The following is a 25,828-nucleotide window of genomic DNA, read 5'->3' as shown; positions in this document are numbered from 1 at the left end:
AGGCTCTACACGAGGTAACGAGTGCAAGGATTAAGCAATCTGTTGCCAGTGATACAAAATTTAAGAGACAGTGCAGTTGAATAAACATTGGGCTTTTCATTTAATTTGATGTCATTTGATCTGCCATCAGCTGGTCTCACATTTAGTTAATAATCTTTGATAGATACTTTCCCTGGTCTAAAGAAATTATTGTTGGTCTCTACCACAGATACTGTACATGGTCTTTACTTACAGACAGAGTGAGCATAGGCGTTTAGAGAATGGGTTCCCTAGTCAGAGAGAGAGCTAGGCTCAAATCCTGGCTCTACCAAGTCCCAATTTTCCTATTCCTATTATGGGGACAATTACGCTTTCTCTTTTCACATGGAAATTAAGATTATTAAATTACATGACTTATCAAAGCATTTGGCATGCCCTTGGCATGTATCCAATAAGAGTTAAGCTATTACAGCTTTTGGAAGAATGGCCTGGAGATCTATTTCCAAAAACTAGCCAATGAAAACCCTATGGATCACCACGGCCCAATCTGCAACCAATCATGCAGATGACACAGCCTCTGGCAGTGTTTCATTCCTCTGTGTATGGGGTTGTCATGAGCCGGGGGCCAATTCAATGTCAGCTAACAACAACAACATTACAATTTTTAGAATCTTTTTTTAATAATAGTAACAAATAGTCTTTATAATGCTTCCATGGAGGAGACTGGAGTGGAGCCCTCATTTATAGATCATGAAATGGAAGTCCAGGGAGGTAGTACCACAATCAGCAAATGTGTTTTTGGGCAGACACAATTGGTAAAACTCCATTCTTAAACTGAGAATTTGTTTCCATTGCATGAGGGTGCAGGGAAGGGGAAGGACCATCACAATGTAATATGTGTATCTCTAGGAGAAGGCAGGGATGGCTGCCCATTCTCATTTAGGTGTACAATCAATTGTATACCTTCTATGTGGAGGCCCACTTGTGTAGGAAATAATCTAGGGACTGATCCCCCTTAATCACTATCTTATCTACTGTGAGAAAATTCTATGCTGTTGTTACTGGGTCCAGATCATTTGTTTTGTGAATCATGAATTTCTAGCAGTTGAAAAGTGAGCAGATGAATTCCAATGATAAGAGGCTTGGCTTTAAACCAGAACTCTTCCTGTGAGAACACAGACAAGGCAGCTGGGTTAGAGGAACCTGGGTCTCCACCTCTTCCTTTATGGAGGAATGAAAGAATAAGGGTATTTCAGTAGCCAACTGCTTGGTGCTGCTCCTTTTTTGGTATGTGTGCATATTCTGTTGGGAGTGAAACTTTCTAAGTGCATGTGGCACTAAGTTTGGGTTCATTAGGACCTACCTGGCACTTGGTCACACTAGGATCTTGTGGATGATCTCTGAACTCACCCAATCTGATTAGTGATTCACTGATGAACGATAACGATGCAGGTGTGACTGGTACATGGAAGAGAAAATCAATTGCATAGGTGTTTATATGAACAATATCTTCTTTTTTATATCTTACTTTCTACCATTCCTTCTACCAATTCATTTTTTCCAAAACAGGATTTGAAAAAGGAAACCTCTTGCTGGCTTTCTTGCTTTCTCTCTGTCTTTCCACAAGTAGACATTTTTAAAATCTGATTTTTAAAAAATTACTGTGATAGATCATATACAACATGGAGACTGTTCTTTAAACAAAGATGAAGATTTTGGATCGTCTTTCAAACTCTAAGATGGAAATTTGCTTTGTTTCCACTGATGTAAGAGGAAATAAATAGGCTCTGGAAGAGATCTCATAAAGTGAAGCCTCCAAACAAAGCCATTTGTTATCTTGGCAAGACAATAATTTGACAATGATTAGTGCAATAACTCAGAGTATACTAACCAAACCAAACCAAACCAAACCAAACCAAAACCCTGTTTATATCTTAAAGAAATGCACACACCCTTGCCTTCTATAGAATTAATATAACCGAAATACAAGTTTTAAAAATGTTGTTACTATTTTACCCAGGTAATACACAGAGCAAAAAACTGGAAGACTCTTGTCTTTCCTTTATCAAGTACCACATGGTGAAGTTGTTCTTTTAAGGTAAACAAGTTGGGAAACCAAGAGTGTGGCAATGTGATCTCTTAGGAAAAGCACTACTAGAGGAGGAGTCAGCAATCCTGAGCCCTGGTTCTAGGCAAACAATGCCTGACTTGGTGGCTCCAGTAGTCATTTAATCAATCACTATGGAACTTAGAGTTAGACCCCTCTCACTTGCAAACCATATCATGAATTTGTGACAAGCCAAATCCTGCATTGTATGATGTGATAATAGTTGCCATTTACTGAGAGCTACTCATGTCCTGATGCTGCGGTGCTCCTTGTCTTTCTCTTCCTTTAGGTTGTAAGCAAACTGGGGGCAGTAACTGTGTCTCACTAACTATTGTATTCTCCACAATTAACCATGGACTTGCCACAGAGTAGACGCCCACCAAACATTCAGTCTCCTGAATATGTGGGACGGGTGCTTTACTGTTTCATTTAACTTGCACACAGACCTTGCAAGAGAGATCCCCATGTTACAAATGAAGAAACAGAAGTTCTGTGACATTTAGAGAGGTTTAATAAATCCCCCAAGCTCACACATGTGGAATATTTCTGGGTAAGGTTTGGAACATACTTGATGTATCCAAAGTCTGCCTCTGCCTTCCTATGCTTCTTCGTAAATTCTCCACTAGGCAGACTACTAAACACATGACCAGGATACTAGTAAAGCAGGGAAAACTATAAAAAGCAAGAAAAAGTAACATCTGGATTTGAATCATGGAGGTGGGAGTGCACCATAATATTTCTAGTGCTTACGGCTCATAGAAGACTGTGATAATTATAAAGGCTGAAACAGCAGTTCCTTCAAGAGCTGTATTACTCAAGGGGTATAAAATTCATCTCTCTGCTTTACAACCTCGAGATTACCTGGTCAATTTTCGGGCACATTACTTAAGAGCTATGAGATGTGCTCTCTCTATGAGATGGGGCAGCGATCCTCCTCCTTTAAGTCTTATGTATAAACAAAAGGAAGTCTTTTTGGCCAGACTGACTGGCTGCCAGATAGATGGCAAACACAGGGTAGATCAATGTCATGTCTCATCTCCAGGAAGTTTACAATGTACCACTTCACTCTTCAAGATCACAGGAGGCGTAATAGCTTGGATTTGCACCATGCTGTTAAACACGCCCTGGCTCCACCAGAGACAAATCAGAATCTCTGAGGCGGAGCCTGAGTATCTATCAGTATTTTAAAAGTTTTTTTCTTATGCTATTCTAATATGCAGATAGAATCAAGAATCACTGATCTAGCACAAACCTACTGTGCTATGATTTTTAAGACTGTGATAAAGGAGCTCATCTATCCCAAGAAGCCTTCCTCAGTTGAGTGGAGACACAGCAAAAAAAATAATAATCTCTCTCAATCAACTAACCAATAAATACATATTTTTTTTTTGTTGCAGATAACCACATATGCCAAATGGTTAAAATACTGTAACATGAGGATTGTTGTTGTTAGGTGCCATCTAGTTACAGTGACAGAGTAAAACTGTCCCATAGGGTTTCCTAGGCTGTAATCTTTACAGGAGCAGATCACCAGGTCTTTATCCCGTAGAGCTGCTGGGACGGTTTGAATTGCCAATCTTTTGGTTAGTAGCCAAGTGCTTACTCACTGCACCACCATGGCTCCTTTTAAATATGAGGGTAGCATCATAAAATATTATCCTATAAATGGACAAATGAAAAGAATACATGTATAGAGATGAAATCAGCCAGCCACAGATATGATCACTCAAGAAACGACTACATCATTTCTAAGTGTTGCTGGTAAGACTGGGTAGGTAAGATTCTAAAGATGTTCCCACCCCCTGCCCCCCAGATTCCTGTCCCCTGGTTATTCAGTCAAACACCAATATAGGTACTACTGCGAAGGGATTTTGAAGATGTAATTAAGGTTACTAATCAGCTGCTTTTAAAATAGGGAGATTATCCTGGATTACTGGCTGGTCCCAATGTAATCACACAAGCCTACAAAAGCAGAAGAGAAAGTCAGTCAATGAGATGTGGCAAAAGAGGATTCAGAGAGATTCAAAGTGTGAGGGGGACTCAACCTGTTGTTGCTAGAGGGGGCCTGTAGAAAGTATGAGATGGAATTTGGGCAGCCTCTAGTAACAAAGACTGGCCCCTGCAAGGATATGGAGACCTCAGTCCTACAACAGCAAGGAACTGAATTCAGCAGACAACGCAACTGAGCTTGGAAACAGATTCATCCCAGGAGCTTCCAGAAGGGATTGCAGCCCTGCCAACACTTTGATTTTTGGTCTTGTGAACTCTAAACAGAGAGCCTAGTTGAGCCACAATGTGCCCAGACTTCTGACCTAGAGAACATTTGAGTAATAAATGGATGTTGCTTAAAGCCGCTAAATTTATGGCAATTTGTTATGGCAGCAACAGAAAACTAATACAGTTCATTATAGATCCTTAGTTGACTTTCCATATATCAATCAGGAAGTTAATGACCCAGTTACCACTGAAACATGCTATATGGATTTTTTTTTTTTTTTTTTTTTAGCAGAGCACAGAAATTTGGAGCCAAAAGGAACCCTAGAGATAATCTAGTTCAACCAACTAATTACCATTGGAAAGGAATGCTGAAAAATTAGAGAGTGAATAATTTGTGGCTCTGTCTCCTCCAACTGCCCAAGGCTGAGGGTACTTTGACTGGCCAACAAGAATATCCTGATACAGAGCAGGTGCAATATTCTCTCTTAACTTGATATTCTCCCCGAAGGTCATTCAGTTCCTTCTATTCCAACTCTATAATCACCAAACGATCTTCTGATTCTTATCTTTTTTTTTCTGGGCATGTTGTCTTTCTGCAAAACTAATATAATAACCAGCTGAAACGAAATTGCTTGACAGCCAAATGAAGAATAAAGAAATGGATTGGCGTACTGGTTTACTGGCCCATCTCTTAAGTTTGGCCAGTATAAATCAGGTCCTTGGAGTGTGATCATCTTTGAATTAATTGATGCAATTTATGTTTGAACACATAAATCTATACATGAAATGATCCCAGGCAAAGACAGAAACCTCGGTTCAAACCAGGAAATTTAAAACAGCGGTATGTCAAAGGAAAGGTAAATAAAAACCAAGGTCAAAATCTATGACAATGGCAGAAGGAAGATAAAGATACCAAACCAAACTAAACCCATTGCCATTGGGTTGATTCCAACTCATAGCAACCCTGGAAGACAGAGTAGATCTGCCCCATAGGGTTTCCAAGGAATGGCTGGTGGATTTGAACTGCCGACTCTTTGGTTAGCAGCCATAGCTCTTAACCACTGTGCCACCAGGGCTCCAGATCTTTGTAATGTGTCCTTGTAAATCTAGCATTTTGGCTCAGGAGAGCTTGTTTTCAGTCCTCCTGAATTAAATGTTCAATTCCAAAGAAGCTTCTGTTTCCCACCCTTATGGGACCACCACAGCATAACTCAGGACACTGAAATTCAATGACTTGGCCATGTTTCTCCTAAATCAGTTGGCTGGTGGGAGGAGGGTTGGGACCAGCAGGCTGAACCACACCCTGAACCACAACTGATTCAATGAGACTGTCAACCTATCAAGAAGTCAAAGCAACACACACTTAAAAGCTTTTCCACTGTAATCTTTGAGGGAAATCAGCTATTTCACATCTTATAAAACAGTAATAAAACATTCGTCTTCCCCTCAAATTGAAACATATTCAATAAAATTTTTCATTGTTCAATCACTTGTGATCATGCTATAAGTTGAAACCCTATTTCCAAATGAGGAAAAAAGCTACAGAGGATCCTGTGGAGGTAGTTTACATATAAACCAGTTGTTGTTGCCCTGACTCCAACTCGTGGTGACCCTGTGTGTGCTGGAGTACTGTGCTCCATATGGTTATCAAAGGCTGATTTTTCTAAAGCAGATCATCAGGTTTTTCTTTCTTCTAAGTGCCTGTGAGCAAACTTGAACCTCCACCCTTTCTGTTAGCAGCCAAGTGGCTCTACCACAGATAAGTCAGAATCTCTAGGGTGAGGCCCAAGTATCAGTACTTTAAAATTTTTCTTTATGCCTGTCTAATGTGCAGACAGGATTGAAAATGACCAATATGGTAGAAGCCTTCTGTGCACCACTCAGGGACTCCAGTTTACATATAGCATCATGTAAATGCTAAAGATCTGGAAGGTAAGTCCTTTTGACACAGGGAAACAATACATCTGGGTGCTCACCAGCATCTAAAATAACTCCTGTCTGAACTGAAGTCATTATGTCCGATCTGCTCCCCCAATGCCTACCAAAGGAACAAGCAGCTTCATCGCTTGTATTTCTCATCTTGATGGATGACAGCAGGGTTCATCCAGTTACTTGAACTAGATACCTAGTTTACTCTATCTCCTCTCACACTGAATTCTCACCAAAGGGTATTGATTCTACCTCAGAATTCTCTCTGGAATGTAACTCCTCCCTTCCAATCCCAGCCTCACTGCTTCTTCACTTGTCTAGACTTCTGCCTGGTCTATCTTCCTTTACTTTTAAGGCAGCCGTCAGACAAATCACACATCTATCTATCCTTCAAAATCACTCTCAAACATCATCATCTCCAGGAAGCTTCTTGATATCCCTGGCACTCAACTGTTCACACCTCTGCCTCCACACTGATTTTTTTTTTTAACCCCTACAATAAAACTTGCCACACTCTCAAAACCACAAGCTGATAGACCTCCTGTTTGTGGAATAAATGAGTTCTTGTCACCTGTGCTGCTGTGAGGTTCTGAGCGCAAGAGGCAGGCCAGTCCCACCTTATCTAGTTATCATCCTTATTCCACTTCACCACCAAAGTGCCTTGTAGTATTTGATGAATGAACAGTTATATGTATGTGTGTGTGTGGGAAGGAGTGGGATTCAGTGAGTATAAAATAGACTGGAGGCCCTAGAAGCTACTCCTCTAAATATCCTCAAAATATCCATGTGAACGTCTCTCAAAAATATCCATGTCAACATCTAGTAATTTCTGGGTCTTTAGGAGAAGTTAGTTTGGTGAAGTTAGTAAGAAGGTAATTGGGAGGTAGAGGATGGGCCAAATTTTGGACACCCAGGATATAACCTGAGGGGGCTGGGTACTGGTGCAAGATAATTTTAAAAATGCAAGGAAGATCATAGTTACTTCGAAATTCTGCCCAGGATCCATCCACCTGAATGGCTGCTCAGGCTGCTCAGGTTGAGTAAAGGCTGTACTGCCTCTTTGAGAGGTGGCAGAACTCAACTTGCCACAGTTCAGGCTTCCCCATTGGTCCCTTACCCTCCAGTACCTTCAGAACTCTCATCCAATCTCTTCTCTACTGTTGTGGAGGGACAGGCAGAAAAAAATGAAAAAAGGAAGGAAAACAGAGAGGAATTGATAAGATGTATGCAAGGACCCTCCCTTGTACAGAAGACAAATCATAATGTCTCCCCTTTGAAAATTATTTCCCATGTTTACTGGATTAGACTCCTTAAGCTACAACTGGTTTAAAGATAAATGGTTTTATTAACTTCTCTATTAATATGGGTGCTTGGAAGTCCCAGGTTCACGATGATGGGGGATGGCAGAGGTGACCAATGGGAAGGCAGAACCACAATCACAAAATCTAGAGATGGATGGGGCCCTGAAGACCATTTCAGTCTGACGGCCTCATTTTATAGATGAGGTCAGTTGAAGCCTGAGAAGTAATGTGACCTGAAGCACTAACCGAGCTGGGAGCAGCACCAGGCCACCCATTCCTACTCCAGTGGACTTTTTCAGTCTTCTTCATTGCTTTCATCCTGTAACTCTCACAATTTTCAAGGAGCATTTCAAGGAGCAAGAAGATGCACTTACCCTTAGGCTCTCAAGTGCTGTCACACACATCATATCAATAAGCTTTCATTGCAAACAAATCATAGCAAATGCAGGCATGAGGCAACCTCGACTCTTCTGGCCTGCCCCAGGCCCTGGCCACCCACCCACCTCGGGCTCTAAAAGACGTTTCTTGGGACAATTCAGGGTAGGATGGCTCAGCAGAGACTGAGTTCCCCTTGCCACCTTGTTTGAAGTAGGACAATTACCCAGGAGAAACCTAGGAAAGGCATTTACTCTGAATCAGCCTTCAGGCCTGGATGATGCTGGGTCTAGATTTCCCAAGATGATCCTGGTTAGAACCTTGCAGAAATCTATTCCCTATACTGACGCCACAGTGGTTTTCTTAAACTGCCTCTGATACCTCCAACCCTTCAGTATAAATGATAAATTCCTAGCAAGACACACAGACCCTTGTGTGATCTGATCTGGCCTCTTGCCACCTTTCTATTCCTATCTTCCATCATCTCCCCAAAACCCCACTTTCTGCTGTACACACTCCCTTGCTTTCAATTCTTTAAAGGCTCCAGGCTCTTTGCACCTCTGACCTTTTTGCCTCCTCTCCTCTTCCCACTCCATCCATCTCTGCTACTCATTCCCCCAAACCTCAGCACAAGGTCACTTCAACTTAGACACATTTCTAGCAACGACCTCCATTCTCACTGGATGAAGTTATGTGTCCCTCTTCTCTACTTCCACGGTAGCCTTTCTGAACTTTTATCACAGCACTGTAAGGAATCGCCGACTGTCTCATCTCTCTTCCCCTAAACTGCCTACCTGAGGGTCATCTTTATAGCCTCCATTTCTTATGACAGAGCCTAGCACAACAGTGTTAAAGGAATTATTAAAGGAATGAACAGGGATCCCTGACCCTGCTTTAAAATAGGTGTTAGGAAGGGGTGGGAGCGTGTTCTTCTGTAGAAAGTTCATTTGAATGGTTTTTCATGAACAGAATAAGTGACGTTTTCCATCACATCAGCCACAATGTGATGGTTTGAGTCAGCATGCAATAAGCAGCCCAAAGCTTCAGAGTTGGTCAGCAAGCTAATCAGATAAAAAGACAAATCTTATTTTCCTTTTCTTTGAGGTGCTGACCATCCCCAGCAGTTTAAAAAAAAAAGGAAGACGATGCAAAACAAACATGCAATTGTGTTGTCAGTTCTTTTGACTCCTCTGAAATGTAAGCTGACTGTTAAAATGTAACATTTTGACCAGAATTAAAACCCTGAAGCATTTCCTGAGTGTAAACTATAATCTCTGTTGACTTTTCGCAAAATATACCAGCTCCTTAAATACTCAGAAAACTAGCCCTTCATTCATAGAACAAATTTCAAAAACCCAAATTATATCTCAATGGTGATCAGACAAGGGTAAAGGCAGTCTAATGGGAATATTCTAAACCTCCAGCACAAGAAAGAGAAGTTTTGCTGAGAGTAGAAGGGAGAAGGGCAGAGACGTGGAAGAAGGAGGGAGCAAAGAGAAAAGTGAGCTAGAAGAGGGAAGACTGAGGTGGAAACAGGAGGAAAACTTCTGGCTTAAACTGCGTCAGAATTTACATCTAGAAAGTGCAAAACTAAGTGCTGGTGGGGGGGGCGGGGGGAAGAAGACCTGCTATCAGCCTTTTAATCGAAGTTAACAAAAAGGAAATACTAACCAACAGTCCGGCAGATATTTCTGAATTAGAGGCTGGGTTTTCTCATAGTCTCCTCCAGGCTTCTTTAAATTTCCTTTTTCATTCAGTCACGTATGCAAGCAGACCACATTACACTAACTTGGCTCAAATCTGGCAGAGAGGATGTGTTGAACGTGGAGTCAGAAGAAAGTTTTTTGGTCACTTCTTGGTGTGTCTTAATCTCTAGCTTCTTGGTTTTCCTACTTTGATGTGTAAACCTTCACTAAATCCCCAAATCTGTTCCTCTCTGGTCTGTCTCTCTGCCTGTCTCTCTGTGTCTGTATCTGCCTCACTGTCTGTCTGTCTGTCTCTCTTAGTCCTGGTATCAGTAGATTAAAGCACACAAGGCCATTGCCTCACATAATGGACCACCTGACCTTTGCCCAGGACTTCTTTACTCTCTGCCAGCTGAAGTGAAGGCCAGGGCTGGGCTGGAGTCTCATGAGGCCGATCACACCAGAGCCAGGCAGGCCAGTTTAGGAGAGGGCCAAGTGTTGGAATTTGTCAAAGGCTCTGATCTGGATGGGTTGAGGAGAGTGAGAAGGTCATCTTAATCTAATACCATCCCTTCTCCAGAGGCCTGGTGGCGCAGTGGTTAACAGCTCAGCTGCTAACCAAAAGGTGGGCAGTTAGAATCCACCAGTGCTCCTTGGAAACCCTATGGGACAGTTCTACTCTGTCCTACAGGGTAACAACAGCAATGGGTTTGGTTTTTCTTGGTTTATCACTTCTCTAAGGAGGGCCAGAACAAAAGCTCCAGGAGGGCCCAGACCTCTGGTTGTTGTGTTCATTGGCACTGATGTATCCCGAGACTACAGCACATTAAATACTTGTTAAATGAAGGAATAAATGAACAAATGAATTCCAAGACATTAATGTCCGTTGGAAATCCTAACATTCTTAATTTTATTGTAAACATTTAACCGTAGTACCAGTGGTATAAACTAGCTGGCCAGACAATCACTAGTATCTCCTGCATATTAAGTATTTAGTCTCTTCCTCCCAACCCACCAAAGTCCTCACCAACTAAGGATATTTTGGTTGATTGGCTAGAGGACACAGAACTTAGATAATGTGGTTTTTATTCCTTTTTCATTACCTCGTAATAGAAGTAGTATAGGCTTACTATGAGTCGGAATTAACTCCACGGCAATGGGTTTGGTATTTTTTTTTTTTTTAAATCATGAGTCAGCTAAAAATAAAGCTCTGAAAGATTAAAAATTTAGTGAATAATCTGTGATTATTTCAATCACAAGAGCAACACATGAAACAAAAGGATTTCTTTCTATCTCTGGGGCTTTGCCATATTTCTTGGAGCTACTCACATGTTTAAAACAATTATGATGATTCTCATCACTGAGTGTGGACTAGGCTAGTGTATGTACAAGACCAGATGACACATATGCACGAGTATGACCAAAAGTGCTGTCCACACTATCAATACAAGAAAACTGTTCAAGATTTACGACTGTAGCCAGAATTAGCGGGGCCTTTGGGTTTTAAAAGAATTCTTCTGCCTGGGTAGCTTTCCCACAGTTGTATACAATAAACCATTCTGTGATATGTGATACATAAACACTCATTTAAGAGAAGAAACCCTCAGAAGGCAAAATTGATTTGAACAGTTTAGTTAAAAATGACTTATTGTTAGGTGCCCTAGAGTCAATTTCATGTGACAGAGTAGAATTGCCCCTCAGGGTTTCCTAGGCTTTACGGCAGGAACCCTGGTGGTACAGTGGTTAAGTACTTGGCTGCTAATTGAAAGGCCTGGGGTTTGAACCCACTGGCCCCTCCATAGGAGAAAGATGCGACAATCTGCTTCTGTGAAGATTACGGCCTTGGAAACCCTATGGGGCAGTTCTACTCTGTCCTATAGGGAAGCTATAAATTGGAATCGACTGGATGACAATAGATTTGGCTTTTATTTTTTTTTGTAATCTTTAGAGGAGCAGATAGCCACATCTTTCTCCCACAGACCTGCTGGGTGGGTTTAAACCACCAGCGTTTCGGTTAGCAGCCAAGTGCTTAACCACTGTCCGCCAGGGTCCTTTAACAATGACTAGATCTGAGAATTCACTGTGAGAATTGGTGATTAGTTTGTTTTGAAATCATATTTTGGATGTTTAGAAACAATCTACCTGACAGGTGTCTCTAAAGCACATTTTAAAATCTAAACTCAGTGGCCCACAAACACATGATCTTCCTGCAGCATTCTCAATACAGGTAGTCCTTAGGTTATGAATGAGATCCTTTTCTGAATGTGTCTTTAAGAATCTGTAGGTAAGTCAGAACAGGTGCATATGGTTCTTATTTAGCCTTACTTTAGTCATGATTTAAAAGCTGCACGTGCAGCAAGTGAAGGTGACTATGATGAATTTCTTGCAAATAGGAGGTGGTCCAATCCTTTCAAACTGAGGGCAGATTTACATAACATTAAAGGGCAAGTATGAATTGTCCTTAAGTTGGACATTCATAACACAGGACTGCCTGTACAAGTCTGGAACCTAGGAATCATCTAAACATCTTTTCTACCTCCTTCTGTCCCGGTTTTGTCTGTCAGTGTTGTTTCTTCAGTATCTTTTGAGTCCATTCTATCCCCTTTTCATCCTCTCTACTGCTATCACCCAAGTCCTGGCCACCATCTCCCACTTGGCCTCTTAAAATCCACTCAAACTTTTTTCAATACATTTGTCATAAAACACAATTATGATCATGACATTCCTCTGAATAAAACACTTAAATGTGTTTCCTTGCTCATAAGGATTAAGACCATAATCCATAACCTGATCCAACATTTATTAGTTGTCCCCCAATATTCTCTTTCCCCACTTTCAATTAGTAATAGAACTCAATGAAAGATTATATTTCACAGCTTCCCTTGTAGCTAACTGTGGTCACACGGACAAATTCTGGCTAGCAGGAGGTGAGTAGAAGTGGCAACATGCATTCCCCCATCTTCCCCATTTCCATTCTTGCTGGCTTGAATCTGGATCACCGAACACAAGGATGAGGGCAACATAGATAGATTTGTGGAACACTTCTGGGTCTCACTATGAAGTTGGATCCCAGATAATAAGGGTTTATACTTTTGGCAAAGGTGAGTGATTTTGTGACCAGCCAACCTAGATCTTTCTAGCTTATCTTTGAAAGAGAAGGATCTTTTTCACCTCATTTTTCAGGCTCAACTGAAAGAATTATGGGAAAGAGTAATCATAAGACTTCTGTAAAAACATAATCTGAATACTTACCCTTGATATCTACCAAAAAAGAAAAAGTATATGAACACATACCATCTGATATATATATATTTTTATGAGCTTTTAGAGATACCTTTTCCTTTTCTAACGGAGCTATGGATCCTGTTAGAATTTTGAAACCACAAATATTTGGAACTGTCAGAACTTGCAAATAGTTTTATTTGGTGGAATTACTAAGGCTCATAGAAATTAACTTCCCAGCCAGATAGAAATACTAAAAAAAAAAAAGGTGTCATCAAGTTGACTCTGACTCACATTAAGCCCATGTGTGTCAGAGTAGAACTGTGCTCCATAGGGTTTTCAATGGCTGATATTTAGGGATTAGATTGCCAGGCACACTCAAACCTCCAGCCTTTTGGTTAGCAGCTGAGTGCATTACCCATTTGCACTATCCAGTAACTGACAGAACTATTACTTTGGTCTAAATTAAAAAAAATAGGTGACGCTATGTACCACCCTACTCCAAGCCAAATTCCCAAACCTCAAGTTGTTAGGGAATTTATAAAATAAAATAATAATATTTATACAAAGGGAGAACACAATAACGGGTTATACAAAGTAAACAAGTTGCTGGGTGACACAAATGGCTAAGGACTCGATTACTAGCCGAAAGGCTGGTGGCTCAGTTGCCATGAGTCAGAATCTACTTGACGGTAACAAACAAAAAGCAAACATACAAAAGTAATAACCTTTTGGCAGTCCATGGTATGTTCAATGTTCTTTGCCAATCAATTCAGTGATCCAAATCCAGCTTTGTCAGTTTGCAAGCTTAAAGAATGGAATGGATGGAATGGAATGGAATAGCAGAATGCATCACACTTAACAAGAGAGGGTTTCTTTACACAGAACTTCTACAGCCCTGGTAGCGTAGTGGTTAAGAGCTTGGCTCCTAACCAAAAGGTTGGCAGTTCGAATCCACCAGCTGCTCCTTGGAAACCATATGATTTTTTTCCCCTGATTATAAATGCATAATATTTGTTTATGTAGGAATTTTTTTTTTTTTTAAGGAATTTGGTATTACTGTAGTGTAAAGCAAAGTTTAGATTCCTTCCTTATCACTCTTTTTCTAAAAAACTTTTCAAGAAAGTTAAAACAGGCTCCATATTAACTTCTGTCTCTTGTTTGTGTTTTTTGACTTTTTTCCATTTAACTTTAGAATCTCTTAAGTGCCTGCCAGTTATATTGCCACTTTTTCTAGGAAATGCAGTTTTTAGCAATTCTTTGTTGATTCAAATGAAATCAACCTGGCTCAGCTAATATTAATTGATTAGACTGAGAATGAAGTCCTAATATCAAAGACTGATAGAAAATGCTTGAAATCTGATGGCGGGTAACCCAGGCTGATTTTTCCAGCTTGGAGAACTTACAATAGAGGGGAAAGGAAGCTTGAGGATACCATATGGGAATCCATGATCTATTGTCATAGATAAATGAGAATGGCTAGGCACAGAAGCAAATATCTGGAAGCCTTATAGAAAATCTCCATTAGATGGGTTACCTGACACATTCTTTTCCTTGCTGACTGAAGGAGTGTAACAACCTCCTACCCAAAAAATAAAAACAAAATAAAAACTTGTGAATGTAAAATGCAATGGCTGCAAAATTTTCCATCATATCCCTATTATAGATCATTCAGGTCAGTGCTTCTCAAACCATGGGTCACAACTTTTTATCAGGCTCTGGAATCAATTTGTTGTTGTTGTTAGGTGCTGTTGAGTCAGTTCCAAATCATAGTTTCCCCACGTACAACAGAACAAAACACTACCTGGTCCTGCACCATTCTCACAATTGTCATTATGCTTGAGCCCATTGTTGCAGCCACTGTGTCACTCCACCTCATTGAGGGTCTTCCTCTTTTTTCACTGACCCTCACTTTGCCAAGCATGAGATGTTCCTTTCCAGGGACTGATCCCTCTGGACAACATGTCCAAAGTATGTGAGACGAAGTCTCACCATCCTTTCTTCTAAGAACAATTTTGGTTGTACTTGTTCCAAGACAGATTTGTTCATTCTTTTTGCAGTCCATGGTATGTCTGATATTCTTTGCCAATCAATTTAATAATCCAAATCCAGCTTTGCTTGTTTGCAAGTTTAAAGAATGGAATGGAATGGAACAGCAGAATGCATCACACTTAATGAGAGAAGGTTTCTTTACAAGGAAATTTTTAATGTATGTATATGTCTACTGGGTCACAATATAGACCCAATATTTTCTTACCCTGGGTGGCAGTAAAAAAAGTTCATAGGACAGTGACATATTATAAATAATGGTGCAATAAATGTCTCAGGGGGAGGGGAGGTCTGGCCTATATTTCAATTTACTGCCTAATGGCTAATTCCCAGAAGTAAAATTGCTACATGAAAGGGTAGAACATTTATGAGATTTTCATAGATATCACTAAACTGCTTTCCCAAAAAGCTTCTCTAATTAAGACTCAGCCTAGACTAGGACTCCAATTTCATTGCACAATTGTTAGCAAAAAATTTCTTCCCCTCCCCATCTTTGCTAACTTAATGGGTAAAAATGGTCTGTCACTGTTTTAATTTACATTTATTCTAGAATTAGTAAGGCTGAATATTCTTTGAAACATTTATTGTCATTTATCTGTCCACGTCCTCTTCCCACTTTTTGTTTGGTTCCTTTCTTTGTTAGAGCTCCTGCCTTTTTTTTCTGTTTTTTTCCCCCCAATACACAGCTTCTTAAGAGAAGCTTCCTCATTATTCTCTAGAGATAAATAGCAGAAAGAGAAAAGCAGAGAAAGAGAATTTTAAATCAGCTTGATTTTACAAGACTAATATTAGACTACTCTTAGGTTTTTATCCTTCATCTGATTTTGGGACTAGCTGTCTGATATGGCATATTAACCTTAAAAATATCCAGTGTAGAACTGCTGGTCAACATGATGCTGCAAGTTTACACTTTAAACTTCCTTCTCTGTGCCATACACTGCTATGGTAAATTAAGACACAAGTATTAAAAAATGTGATAAAAGAGTTAAAAGCCACGGAGAACAGATTCAGATGCTCCAGCATATATATAATGGGAGCTTCTGAAGGAAAGGATTTTATTCAACTGCAAAGAACTAGTTTTAGAAAAACTTATTACTGAAAATTTTACAAAATTAAAGAATAACATGGATTTTCAGATTACAAGCACATAGTAATCTTTGAGCAGTATAAATAAAAAATAAATTCACTGTAGGAGATCAGGATAGTCTTTAAAGCTACTGGAAAAAAGAGGCAGTATGAGATTGAATTGTGTCCCCCCAAAATATGTGTATCACTTTGACTAGGCCATGATTTCCAGTATTGTGTGATTGTCTACCATTTTGTCATCTGATGTGATTTTCCTGTGTTGTAAATCCTGTCTCTATGGTGATGATGAGATGGAATTAGCAGAGGTTATGTTAATGAGGCAGGACTCAATCTACAAGACTGGATTGTGTCTTGTGCCAATCTCTCTTGAGATATAAAAGATAGAAGTGAGCAGAGAGACATGGGGATCTCATACCACCAAGAAAGAAGCACAAAGAGCAGAACATGTCCTTTAGACCCAGGGTCTCTGTGCTGAGAAGCTCCTTGACCAGGGCAAGATTGATGACAAGGACCTTCTACCAGAGCCGACAGGGAAAGAAAGCCTTTCCCTGGAACTGGCACCCTGAATTCGGACTTCAAGCCTACCAGAGTGTGAGAAAATAAATTTCTGTTTGTTGAAGCCATCCACTTGTGTTATTTCTGTTATGACAGCACTAGATAACTAAGACAGGCAGATTACATACTAAGGAACACAAATGGACCAGTAGGAGATTTTTCTCCCCCAAGAAAAGCCAGAACACAAAGGAAAAACCTTTAAGGTATTAAAAAAATAACCACCAATTCAGAATTCTACACCCAGCTAAAGTATCATTAAAGATTTTTGTGGACATATAAAAACTAAGAGAGTTTACTACCTAAAGACTCTCAGTTAAAGAATGATTAAAGGAGCTACTCTTGCAAGAAGACAAGAATCAGATCAAAAGCATGTTGAAATTCTCTCATCTTGAGAAAAAAAAAAGATCCACTTTTGACTAATTATTGACTTTTAAGATATTATCCTAATTTTCTGCTCCCTTTTAAAGCAAAACCTTTGGAAGAAATTGTCTTATACTCCTGTTTTTAATCCCCCTGTGTCTGCTTTCTTGAGTCCAATTCAATTCAGGCTTTAACCGCCATCACTCTGATGAAATAGCTTTTTTAAAAATGGTCACAAACAACTTTCACGTTGCTAAATCTAGTGGTTAATTCTCCGTCATTTTATTTGACCTGCCAGCAACATTTGACACAATGAATCACTTCCTCTTCTTTGAAACATTATCTTAATGTGGTATCCTGGACACTACTCTCCATTGATTTTCTTACCTCTCTGGGCACTTTATCTTGGTCTGCTTGGCTGTTTCCTCCTAGTCTTCTCAACCACTTAGCATTAGAATACTCCCAGAATATATCCTCCCCTCTCCTTTCCTCTCTTCTCTATTTACACTTATTCCTTAGGTTATTTCATTCAGAATGATGACAATGATACCATTCATATGATGATGTTGCCCAAATGTATAACTTCAACCCAGACTTCTTCCTCGAACTACAGGCTGATATATCTAACTGACTGTTTGATAATCCTGTTGGATGTTTGCTTGTCCTCTCAAGCTTATAAACCCATAAACAAACTTTTGATTTCACACCTCTAACTTGACCATTCCATAGTCTTGGCCATTTCAGCAAACAGCATCTTTATGCTGTCATAATTATACTCCATTTTTTTTCACTCATAGCCCATAACCAATCTATCAACTAATCCTCTCAAATGCACCTATGAATTATATCCAGAATCTGATCATTTCTTAAAACCTCTATCTTTATCTCCCTGGTCCAACCAAAATTTCTTATCTGAATTATTATTAAACAGTTTCTTAATCGGTCTATCTGCTTCTGTTCTTGAATCCAATTATCTCCAGCACCCAGAATGATCTCTCTGAAACTAAGAACATGCCACTTCTTTGTTCAAGGCCCTCTGATGGAATCCTGTCTCACTTAAATGCCAAAGTCCTTACAATGGTCTTAAACTCTTACCTGATTTGTCCCCCTCCCATAACCTCCCTAGCTCTACTATCACTCTACCATCACACTCTTCTTGCTTATTCTGCTTCAGGTACACTGACCTATTTAGAGTACAACAATTTAGAGAGGGTTCTATATATAACGTGACTTTGGAGGGAAAATGATTTCTTAAGCAAGGCACAAAAAGCAGAAAATAAAAGAAATTAAACTGTAACAAAATTAAAAATTATCCATGTTAAAAGATGTTATGAACAAAATGAAAATGCATTCAGCAAAAGGGGAGACAAAATTTTCAACACATGTAAGAGAAAAAGGATTAGTTATATATACACACACATATATGAAATATAAACATATATTATATATGTGGATAATACATGTTGGGATCATAGACACGCACATATGCGTTTTTCTGTAAACAGGTAAAGACAAGAACAGATAACAGAAGGGACAGAGAAGAAATAGGCAAATTCATACAACAGGAAACCCAAATGGCCCTATAAAAAAATGATATTCCATTTCATAAGTAATCAGGGAAATGAAAATTAAAACAATGACTTAGTCATTCACATCAATCAATTGAGAAATAATTAGACCTTATAACAACCAAGGGTTGGCAAGACCTGGGGAAATGAGAGCTCTCATACATTGCTGGTAGGAGCGCGTAAATTGGCATGAACAGTTTGGAGGACAACTTGGCAATATCTAACAGACATAAATGCACATATCCTATGACATGGCAAGTCCACTGATATAGCCTTCAGAGAAACTATCATATGTGTCCTAAAGGAAATGTTTGAGGATATTTATTTCAGCATCACTTATTTCAGTAAAAAAAATTAACCAATTTCATTTAATATTGGAATAGATAAACTATGGTATTTTCATGAGATCATATAAAACAATTAAAAAAATGAACTATTACTATGCTGAATATAAATGGACTAAATGCACCAATAAAGAGACAGAGAGTGGCAGAATGGATAAAAAAAAAAAAAACATGATCTGTCTATATGCTGCCTATAAGAGACACACCTTGGATTTAGAGATACAAACAAACTAAAACTCAAAGGATGAAAAAAATTTATCAAGCAAAGGACAATCAAAAAAGAGCAGGAGTGGCAGTATTAATTTCCGACAAAATAGACTTTAAAGTTAAATCCATCACAAAGGACAAGGACCCAGAACCCAGTGCCGTCGAGTCAATTCTGACCCATAGTGACCCTACAGGACAGAGTAGAACTCTATATAATAATTAAAGGGACAATATATCAGAAACATATAACGATGTTAAATATTTATGCACCCAATTATAGGGCTGCAAGATACATAAAACAAACTCTATCAGCACTGAAAAGTGAGATAGACAGCTCCACAAATATAGTAGGAGACTTCAACACATCACTTTCGGTGAAGGACAGGGCATCCAGAAAGAAGCTCAAAAAAGACACGGAAGATCTAAATGCCACAATCAACCAACTTGATCTCATAGACATAATAGCACACTCCACCCAAGTATACTTTCTTCTCTAGTGCACATGGAACATTCTCTAGAATAGACCACATATTAGGTCATAAAGCAAGCCTTAGCAGAATCCAAAACATTGAAATATTACCAAGCATCTTCTCTGACCATAAGGCCATAAAAGTAGAAATCAATAACAGAAAAAGCAGGGAAAAGAAATCAAACACTTGGAACCTGAACGAACATCCGGATCAAAAAAGACTGTGTCATAGAAGACATTAAGGATGCAGTAAAGAAATTCATAGAATCCAATAAGGATGAAAACACTTCCTATCAGAACCTTTGGGACACAGCAAAAGCAGTGCTCAGAGGTCAGTTTATATCAATAAATGCACACATTCAAAAAGAACAAAGGGCAAAATCAAAGAATTATCCCTACAACTTGAATAAACAGAAAGAGAGCAACAAAAGAAACCCTCAGGCACCAGAAGAAAGGAAATAATAAAAATTAGAGCAGAATTAAATGAAATAGAAAACAGAAAAATAATTGAAAGAGTTAAGACCAAAAGCTGTTTCTTCGAAAAAATCAACAAAATTGATAAACCACTGGCCAAACTGACAAAACAAAAACGGGAGAGGAAACAAATAATCCGAATAAGAAATGAGATGGATGATATTACAACAGGCCCAACTGAAATTAAAAGAACCATAACAGATTACTATGAAAAACTGTACTCTAATTTGAAAACCTAGAAGAAGTGAATTTCTAGAAACACACAACCTACCTAAACTAACACAAACAGAGGTAAAAAGTAGAACAACTGAATCGACCTATAACAAAAGAAGAGATTGAAAAGGTAATCAAAATCTTCCAACAACAACAACAAAAAAAAAGCCCAGGCCCAGACGGCTTCACTGCAGAGTTCTACCAAACTTTCAGAGAAGAATTAACACCACTACTACTAAAGGTATTTCAGAGCATAGAAAAGGATGGAATACTCCCAAACTCATTCCATGAAGCCACCATATCCCTGATACCAACCAAGTAAAGACTCCACAAAAAAGAAAATTACAGACCTATATCCCTGACGAACTTAGGTGCAAAAGTCCTCAACAAAATTCCAGCAAAAAGAATTCAACAACATATCAAAAAAATAATTCATCATGACCACATGGGATTCATACCACGTATGCAGGGATGGTTCAACATTAGAAAAACAATTAATGTAATCCACCACATAAATAAAACAAAAGACAAGAACCACATGATTTTATCGATTGATCCAGAAAAGGCCTGTGACAAAGTTGAACACCCATTCATGATAAAAACTCTCAGCAAAATAGGAATAGAAGGAAAATTCCTCAACACAATAAAGGGCATTTATACAAAGACGACAGCCAACATCATCCTAAATGGAGAGAGTCTGAAAGCATTGCCCTGAGATCGGGAACCAGCCAAGGATGCCCTTTATCACCACTCTTATGCAACATTGTGCTGGAGGTCCTAGCCAGAGCAATTAGGCTAGATAAAGAAATAAAGGGCATCCAGATTGGCAAGGAAGAAGTAAAAGTATCTCTGTTTGCAGATGACATGATCTTATACACAGAAAACCCTAAGGAATCCTCCAGAAAACTACTGAAACTAATAGAAGAGTTCATCAGAGTATCAGGATACAAGATAAACATACAAAAATCAGTTGGATTTCTCTACACCAACAAAAAGAACATTGAGGGGGAAATCACCAAATCAATGCCATTTACAGTAGCCCCCAAGAAGATAAAATACTTAGGAATAAATCTTACCAGAGATGTAAAAGATGTATACAAAGAAAACTACAAGACACTACTGCAAGAAACCAAAAGAGACCCACATAAGTGGAAAAACATACCTTGCTCATGGATAGGAAGACTTAACATTGTAAAAATGTCTCTTCTACCAAAAGCCATCTATATATACAATGCAAATCCGAGCCAAATTCCAACGACATTTTTTAATGAGATGGAGAAACACATCACCAACTTCGTAGTGAAGGGAAAGAGGCCCCGGATAAGTAAAGCATTACTGAAAAAGAAGAACAAAGTGGGAGGCCTCACCCTACCTGATTTTAGAAACTATTATAACGCCACAGTAGTCAAAACAGCCTGGAGCTGGCACAACAAAAGATACACAGACCAATAGAACAGAATTTAGAATCCAGACATAAATCTATCCACATATGAGCAGCTGATATTTCACAAAGCCCCAAAGTCAGTTAAATGGGGACGAGATAGTCTGTTTAACAAACGGTGCTGGGATAACTGGATATCCATCTACAAAAAAAAAGAAACAGGACCCATACCTCACTCCATGCACAAAAACGAGCTCAAAATGGATCAAAGACCTAAATATAAAATTTAAAATGATAAACATCATGGAAGAAAAAACAGGGACAACATTAGAAGCCCTAATACACAGCATAAACAGCATAGAAAACATTACTAGCAATGCAGAAGAGAAACTAGATAACTGTGAGCTCCTAAAAATCAAACACTTATGCTCATCCAAAGACTTCACCAAAAGAGTAAAAAGATTACCTACAGACTAGGAAAAAGTTTTTAGCTATGACATTTCCCATCAGCACCTGATCTCTAAAACCTACATGATACTGCAAAAACTCAACTGCAAGAAGGCAAAAAACCCAATTAAAAAATGGGCAAAAGATATGAACAGGCACTTCACTAAAAAAGACATTCAGGTAGCTAACAGATACATGAGGAAATGCTCACAATCATTAGCCATTAAAGAAATGCAAATCAAAACTACAATGAGATTTCCTCTCATTTCAACAAGGCTGGCATTAATCCAAAAAACACAAAATAATAAATATTGGAGAGGCTGGAACAGTTATACCCTGCTGGTGGGAACGTAAAATGGTAATAACCACTTTGGAAATGGATTTGGTGCTTCCTTAAAAAACTAGAAATAGAACTACCTTATGATCCAGCAATCCCACTCCTTGGAATATATCTTAGAGAATTAAGAGCCTTTACACGAAGAGAGATACACACACCCATGTTCACTGCAGCACTGTTTATAATAGTGAAATGATGGAAGCAACCAAGGTGCCCATTGATGGATGAATGGATAAATAAATTATGGTATATTCACACAATGGAATACTATGCACTGATGAACAATGATGAATCCGTAAAACATTTCATAACATGGAGGAATCTGGAAGGCATTATCCTGAGTGAAATTAGTCAGTTGCAAGAGGACAAATATTGTATAAGACCACTATTATAATAACTGGAGAAATAGTTTAAACAAAGAAGAAAATATTCTTTGATGGTTATGAGAGGGGGGAGTGAGGGAGGGAGGGAAAGAGGTTTTCACTAATTAGATAAAAAAAATTAGATAGTAGATAAGAATTATTGTAGGTGAATGGAAAGACAACACAATACAGGCAAAGTCAGCATAACTGGACTTAACTAAAAGCAGTTTCCTGAATAAACTGAATGCTTTGAAGGCCAGCATAGCAGGGGCAGGAGTTTGGTGACCATGATTTCAGGGGACATCTAGTCAACTGGCATAATAAAATCTATTAAGAAAACATTCTGTATCCCACTTTGGAGAGTGGCGTCTGGGGTCTTAAATGCTAGCAAGCAGCCATCTAAGATGCTTCAGTGGGTTTCAACCCACCTTGAGCAAAGGAGAATGAAGAACACCAAAGACACAAGGTAATTATGAGCCCAAGAGACAGAAAGGACCACATAAACCAGAGACTGCATCAGCCTGAGACCAGAAGAACTAGATGGTGCCTGGCTACAACCGATGACTGCCCTGACAGGGAACACACCAGAGAACCCCTGAGGGAGTAGGAGAGGAGTGGGACGCAGACCCCAGATTCTTATAAAAAGACCAGACTTAATGGTCTGACTGAGACTAGAAGGACCCCAGGTGTCATGGTCCCCAAACCTTCTGTTAGCCCAAGACAGGAACCATTCCCAAAGCCAATTCTTCAGACAGAGATTGGACCCATTCCCAAAGCCAACTCTTCAGACAGGGATTGGACTGGACTATGGGATAGAAAATGATATTAGTGAAGAATGAGCTTCTTGGATCAAGTAGATGCATGAGACTATGCTGGCATCTCCTGTCCGGAGAGGAGATGAGAGGGCAGAGGGGGTCAGGAGCTGGCTGAATGGACATAAAAATAGAGAGTGGAGGGAGGAGTGTGCTGTCTTATGAGGGGGAGAGCAATTAGGAGTATATAGCAAGGTGTATACAAATTTTTGTATGAGAGACTGACTTGATTTGTAAACTTTCACTTAAAGCACAATAAAAATTAAAAAAAAAAATGAACTACTACTATATATGAAAAGCACCCCTTGCCCTGGAGTCGATTCCAACTCATAGTGACCTTTAGGACAGAGTAGAACTGCCCCGTAGGACTTCCAAGGAGTGGCTGGTGGATTCGAACTGCTGGACTTCAGGTTAGCAGCTGAGCTCTTAACCACCAAGCCACCAGTAAATCTTGAAAAGAAAATGTGGGGTGATAAAAGTCGCAATTTCCGGAATACTACATTCCACAGAAGCTAGACTATGTGAAGATGAACAGGGGATCAGGATTAACAACCTGTGTTATGCAGATGATACACCTTGCTTGCTAAAAGTAAAGAGGACTTGAAACACTTACTGATGAAGATCAAAGACTATATAGCCTTCAGTATGGATTACACCTCAACATCAAGAAAACAAAAATCCTTATAACTAAACCAATAAGCAACATCATGATAAATGGAGACATGATTGAAGTTGTCAAGGATTTCATTTTACTTGGATCTGCAATCAACACCCACTGAAGCAGCAGTCGAGAAATGAAATGACACATTGCATTGGGCAAATCTGCTGCAAAAGACCTCTTTCAAGTATTGAAAAGCAAAGATGGCACTTTAAGGACTAAGATGCGCCTTACTCAAGCCATGGTGTTTTCAATCGCCTCATATATATGCAAAAGCTGGACAATGAATAAGGAAAACCAAAGAAGAATTGACACCTTTGAATTACGGTGTTGACGAAGAATACTGAATATACCATAGACCGCCAAAAGAAAGAACAAATCTGTCTTGGAAGAAGTATACCCAGAATGCTCATTAGAAGCAAGGATGGCTAAACTTCATCTCATGTAATTTGGACATGTTATCAGGAGGGATCAGTCCCTGGAGATGGACATCATATTTGGTAAAGTAGAGGGTCAATGAAAAAGAGGAAGACCCTCAACAAGATGGATTGACACAGTGGCTTCGACAATGGGCTCAAGTATAACAACAATCGTGAGGGTGGCGCAGGATTGGGCAGTGTTTCGTTCTGTTGTACATAGAGTCACTATGAGATAAAACCAACTCAACAGCACCTAACAACAACAGCAACAACATTCCACATGAGAAAATATATACATGTATTTAAAAATACACCAATAATTTAACTATGATTCATGTATGTAATAAGCATGTTTCATATATGTAATAAGCATGTTTCATATATGTAATAAATTCAAGAAGTATAAAAACATGACTGTACATGACAGTTGTTTCCTCTGGGGTGGCAGGGAGTAGAAAGAGACTGGGGAATTTAGAACACAGGACTTCAAATTTACCCATACACTTTATTATTATTATTTTTTATAAATAACAGATCTGAAACAAATGTGGGAAAAAAAGTTTACATTTGATATATTCATTCAAATGGTAGGTACATGGGATTTATTGTAGCATCCTTTCAAAATCCTAATCAGAAACCTTCAAATCCATATCCTTGCCCAGAGTAATAAACAAGAAGCCCATAATGAATTGTACAGATACATAAAAAGATTCAGAGAGAGGCACTGAAGACATTCCATATGCAGGACATGTATCCCAGGTGATGTGCTAGAATGATTACTCAGGTAATCTCCAGTCACCGAATCCATGACTCCCACCTCCATATCCACGCCCATGATGCATCAGTTGACCTTTACGAGACTTATTGTTCTGTGATCAGTAAGAGGAGTTTTCTCAATCCCAGTTTCTAGGCTAAGGAACGTTTTCTTCATAGATTCCAGAGAAAAGCCACAGAGACCTTCCAAGAAGAACGGCACATCCCACGTGATATTGCACACACTGGATCCTGTCACGAGGCTTCTAAGAGGACTGGTGCCAGAAGAGTCTTATTTATGTAAAAAAAAAGCTATTTATCTTGCCTCCCTCTGTACTCCAATGAAAAACTCGATCTGATTTGGGGGCAAAACGATTAAGAAATGATTCTCAAGTGTCTCCCCTGCAAGTCACAAAGATATGGACAAGACTTTGGGGAGCCAGACCAGAGGGTCACATTTAGTCACCTTGAATTACAATAAAAACCTATGAAAAAACTGGTTCATTTTACTCAAGTGGG

The 25,828-nt window shown here is 39.2% G+C and overlaps 1 protein-coding gene across 3 annotated transcripts in view; it reads right to left on the bottom strand.

Annotated features, from left to right (window-relative positions):
- GHR (growth hormone receptor) overlaps positions 1-25,828 on the bottom strand; it is a 346,262-nt gene that overhangs the window by 198,000 nt on the left and 122,434 nt on the right. The window contains exon 1 of one of the 3 annotated variants that reach the window (XM_049863064.1): positions 9,580-18,818. The exons of 1 other annotated variant lie outside the window; for it this stretch is intronic. The gene's annotated coding sequence lies outside the window, so the exon portion shown is untranslated. Of the gene's footprint in view, positions 1-1,342; positions 3,882-9,579; positions 18,819-25,828 lie in introns of those variants that run through there. One more of the 3 variants, XM_049863056.1, reaches the window with a different exon arrangement.

The sequence above is a fragment of the Elephas maximus genome, chromosome 2 (assembly GCF_024166365.1).
Source record: "Elephas maximus indicus isolate mEleMax1 chromosome 2, mEleMax1 primary haplotype, whole genome shotgun sequence".
Classification (NCBI taxonomy): domain Eukaryota; kingdom Metazoa; phylum Chordata; class Mammalia; order Proboscidea; family Elephantidae; genus Elephas; species Elephas maximus.
The sequence above is the reverse complement of the archived record's forward strand: the minus strand, read 5'-3'. Positions and strand labels throughout refer to the sequence as shown.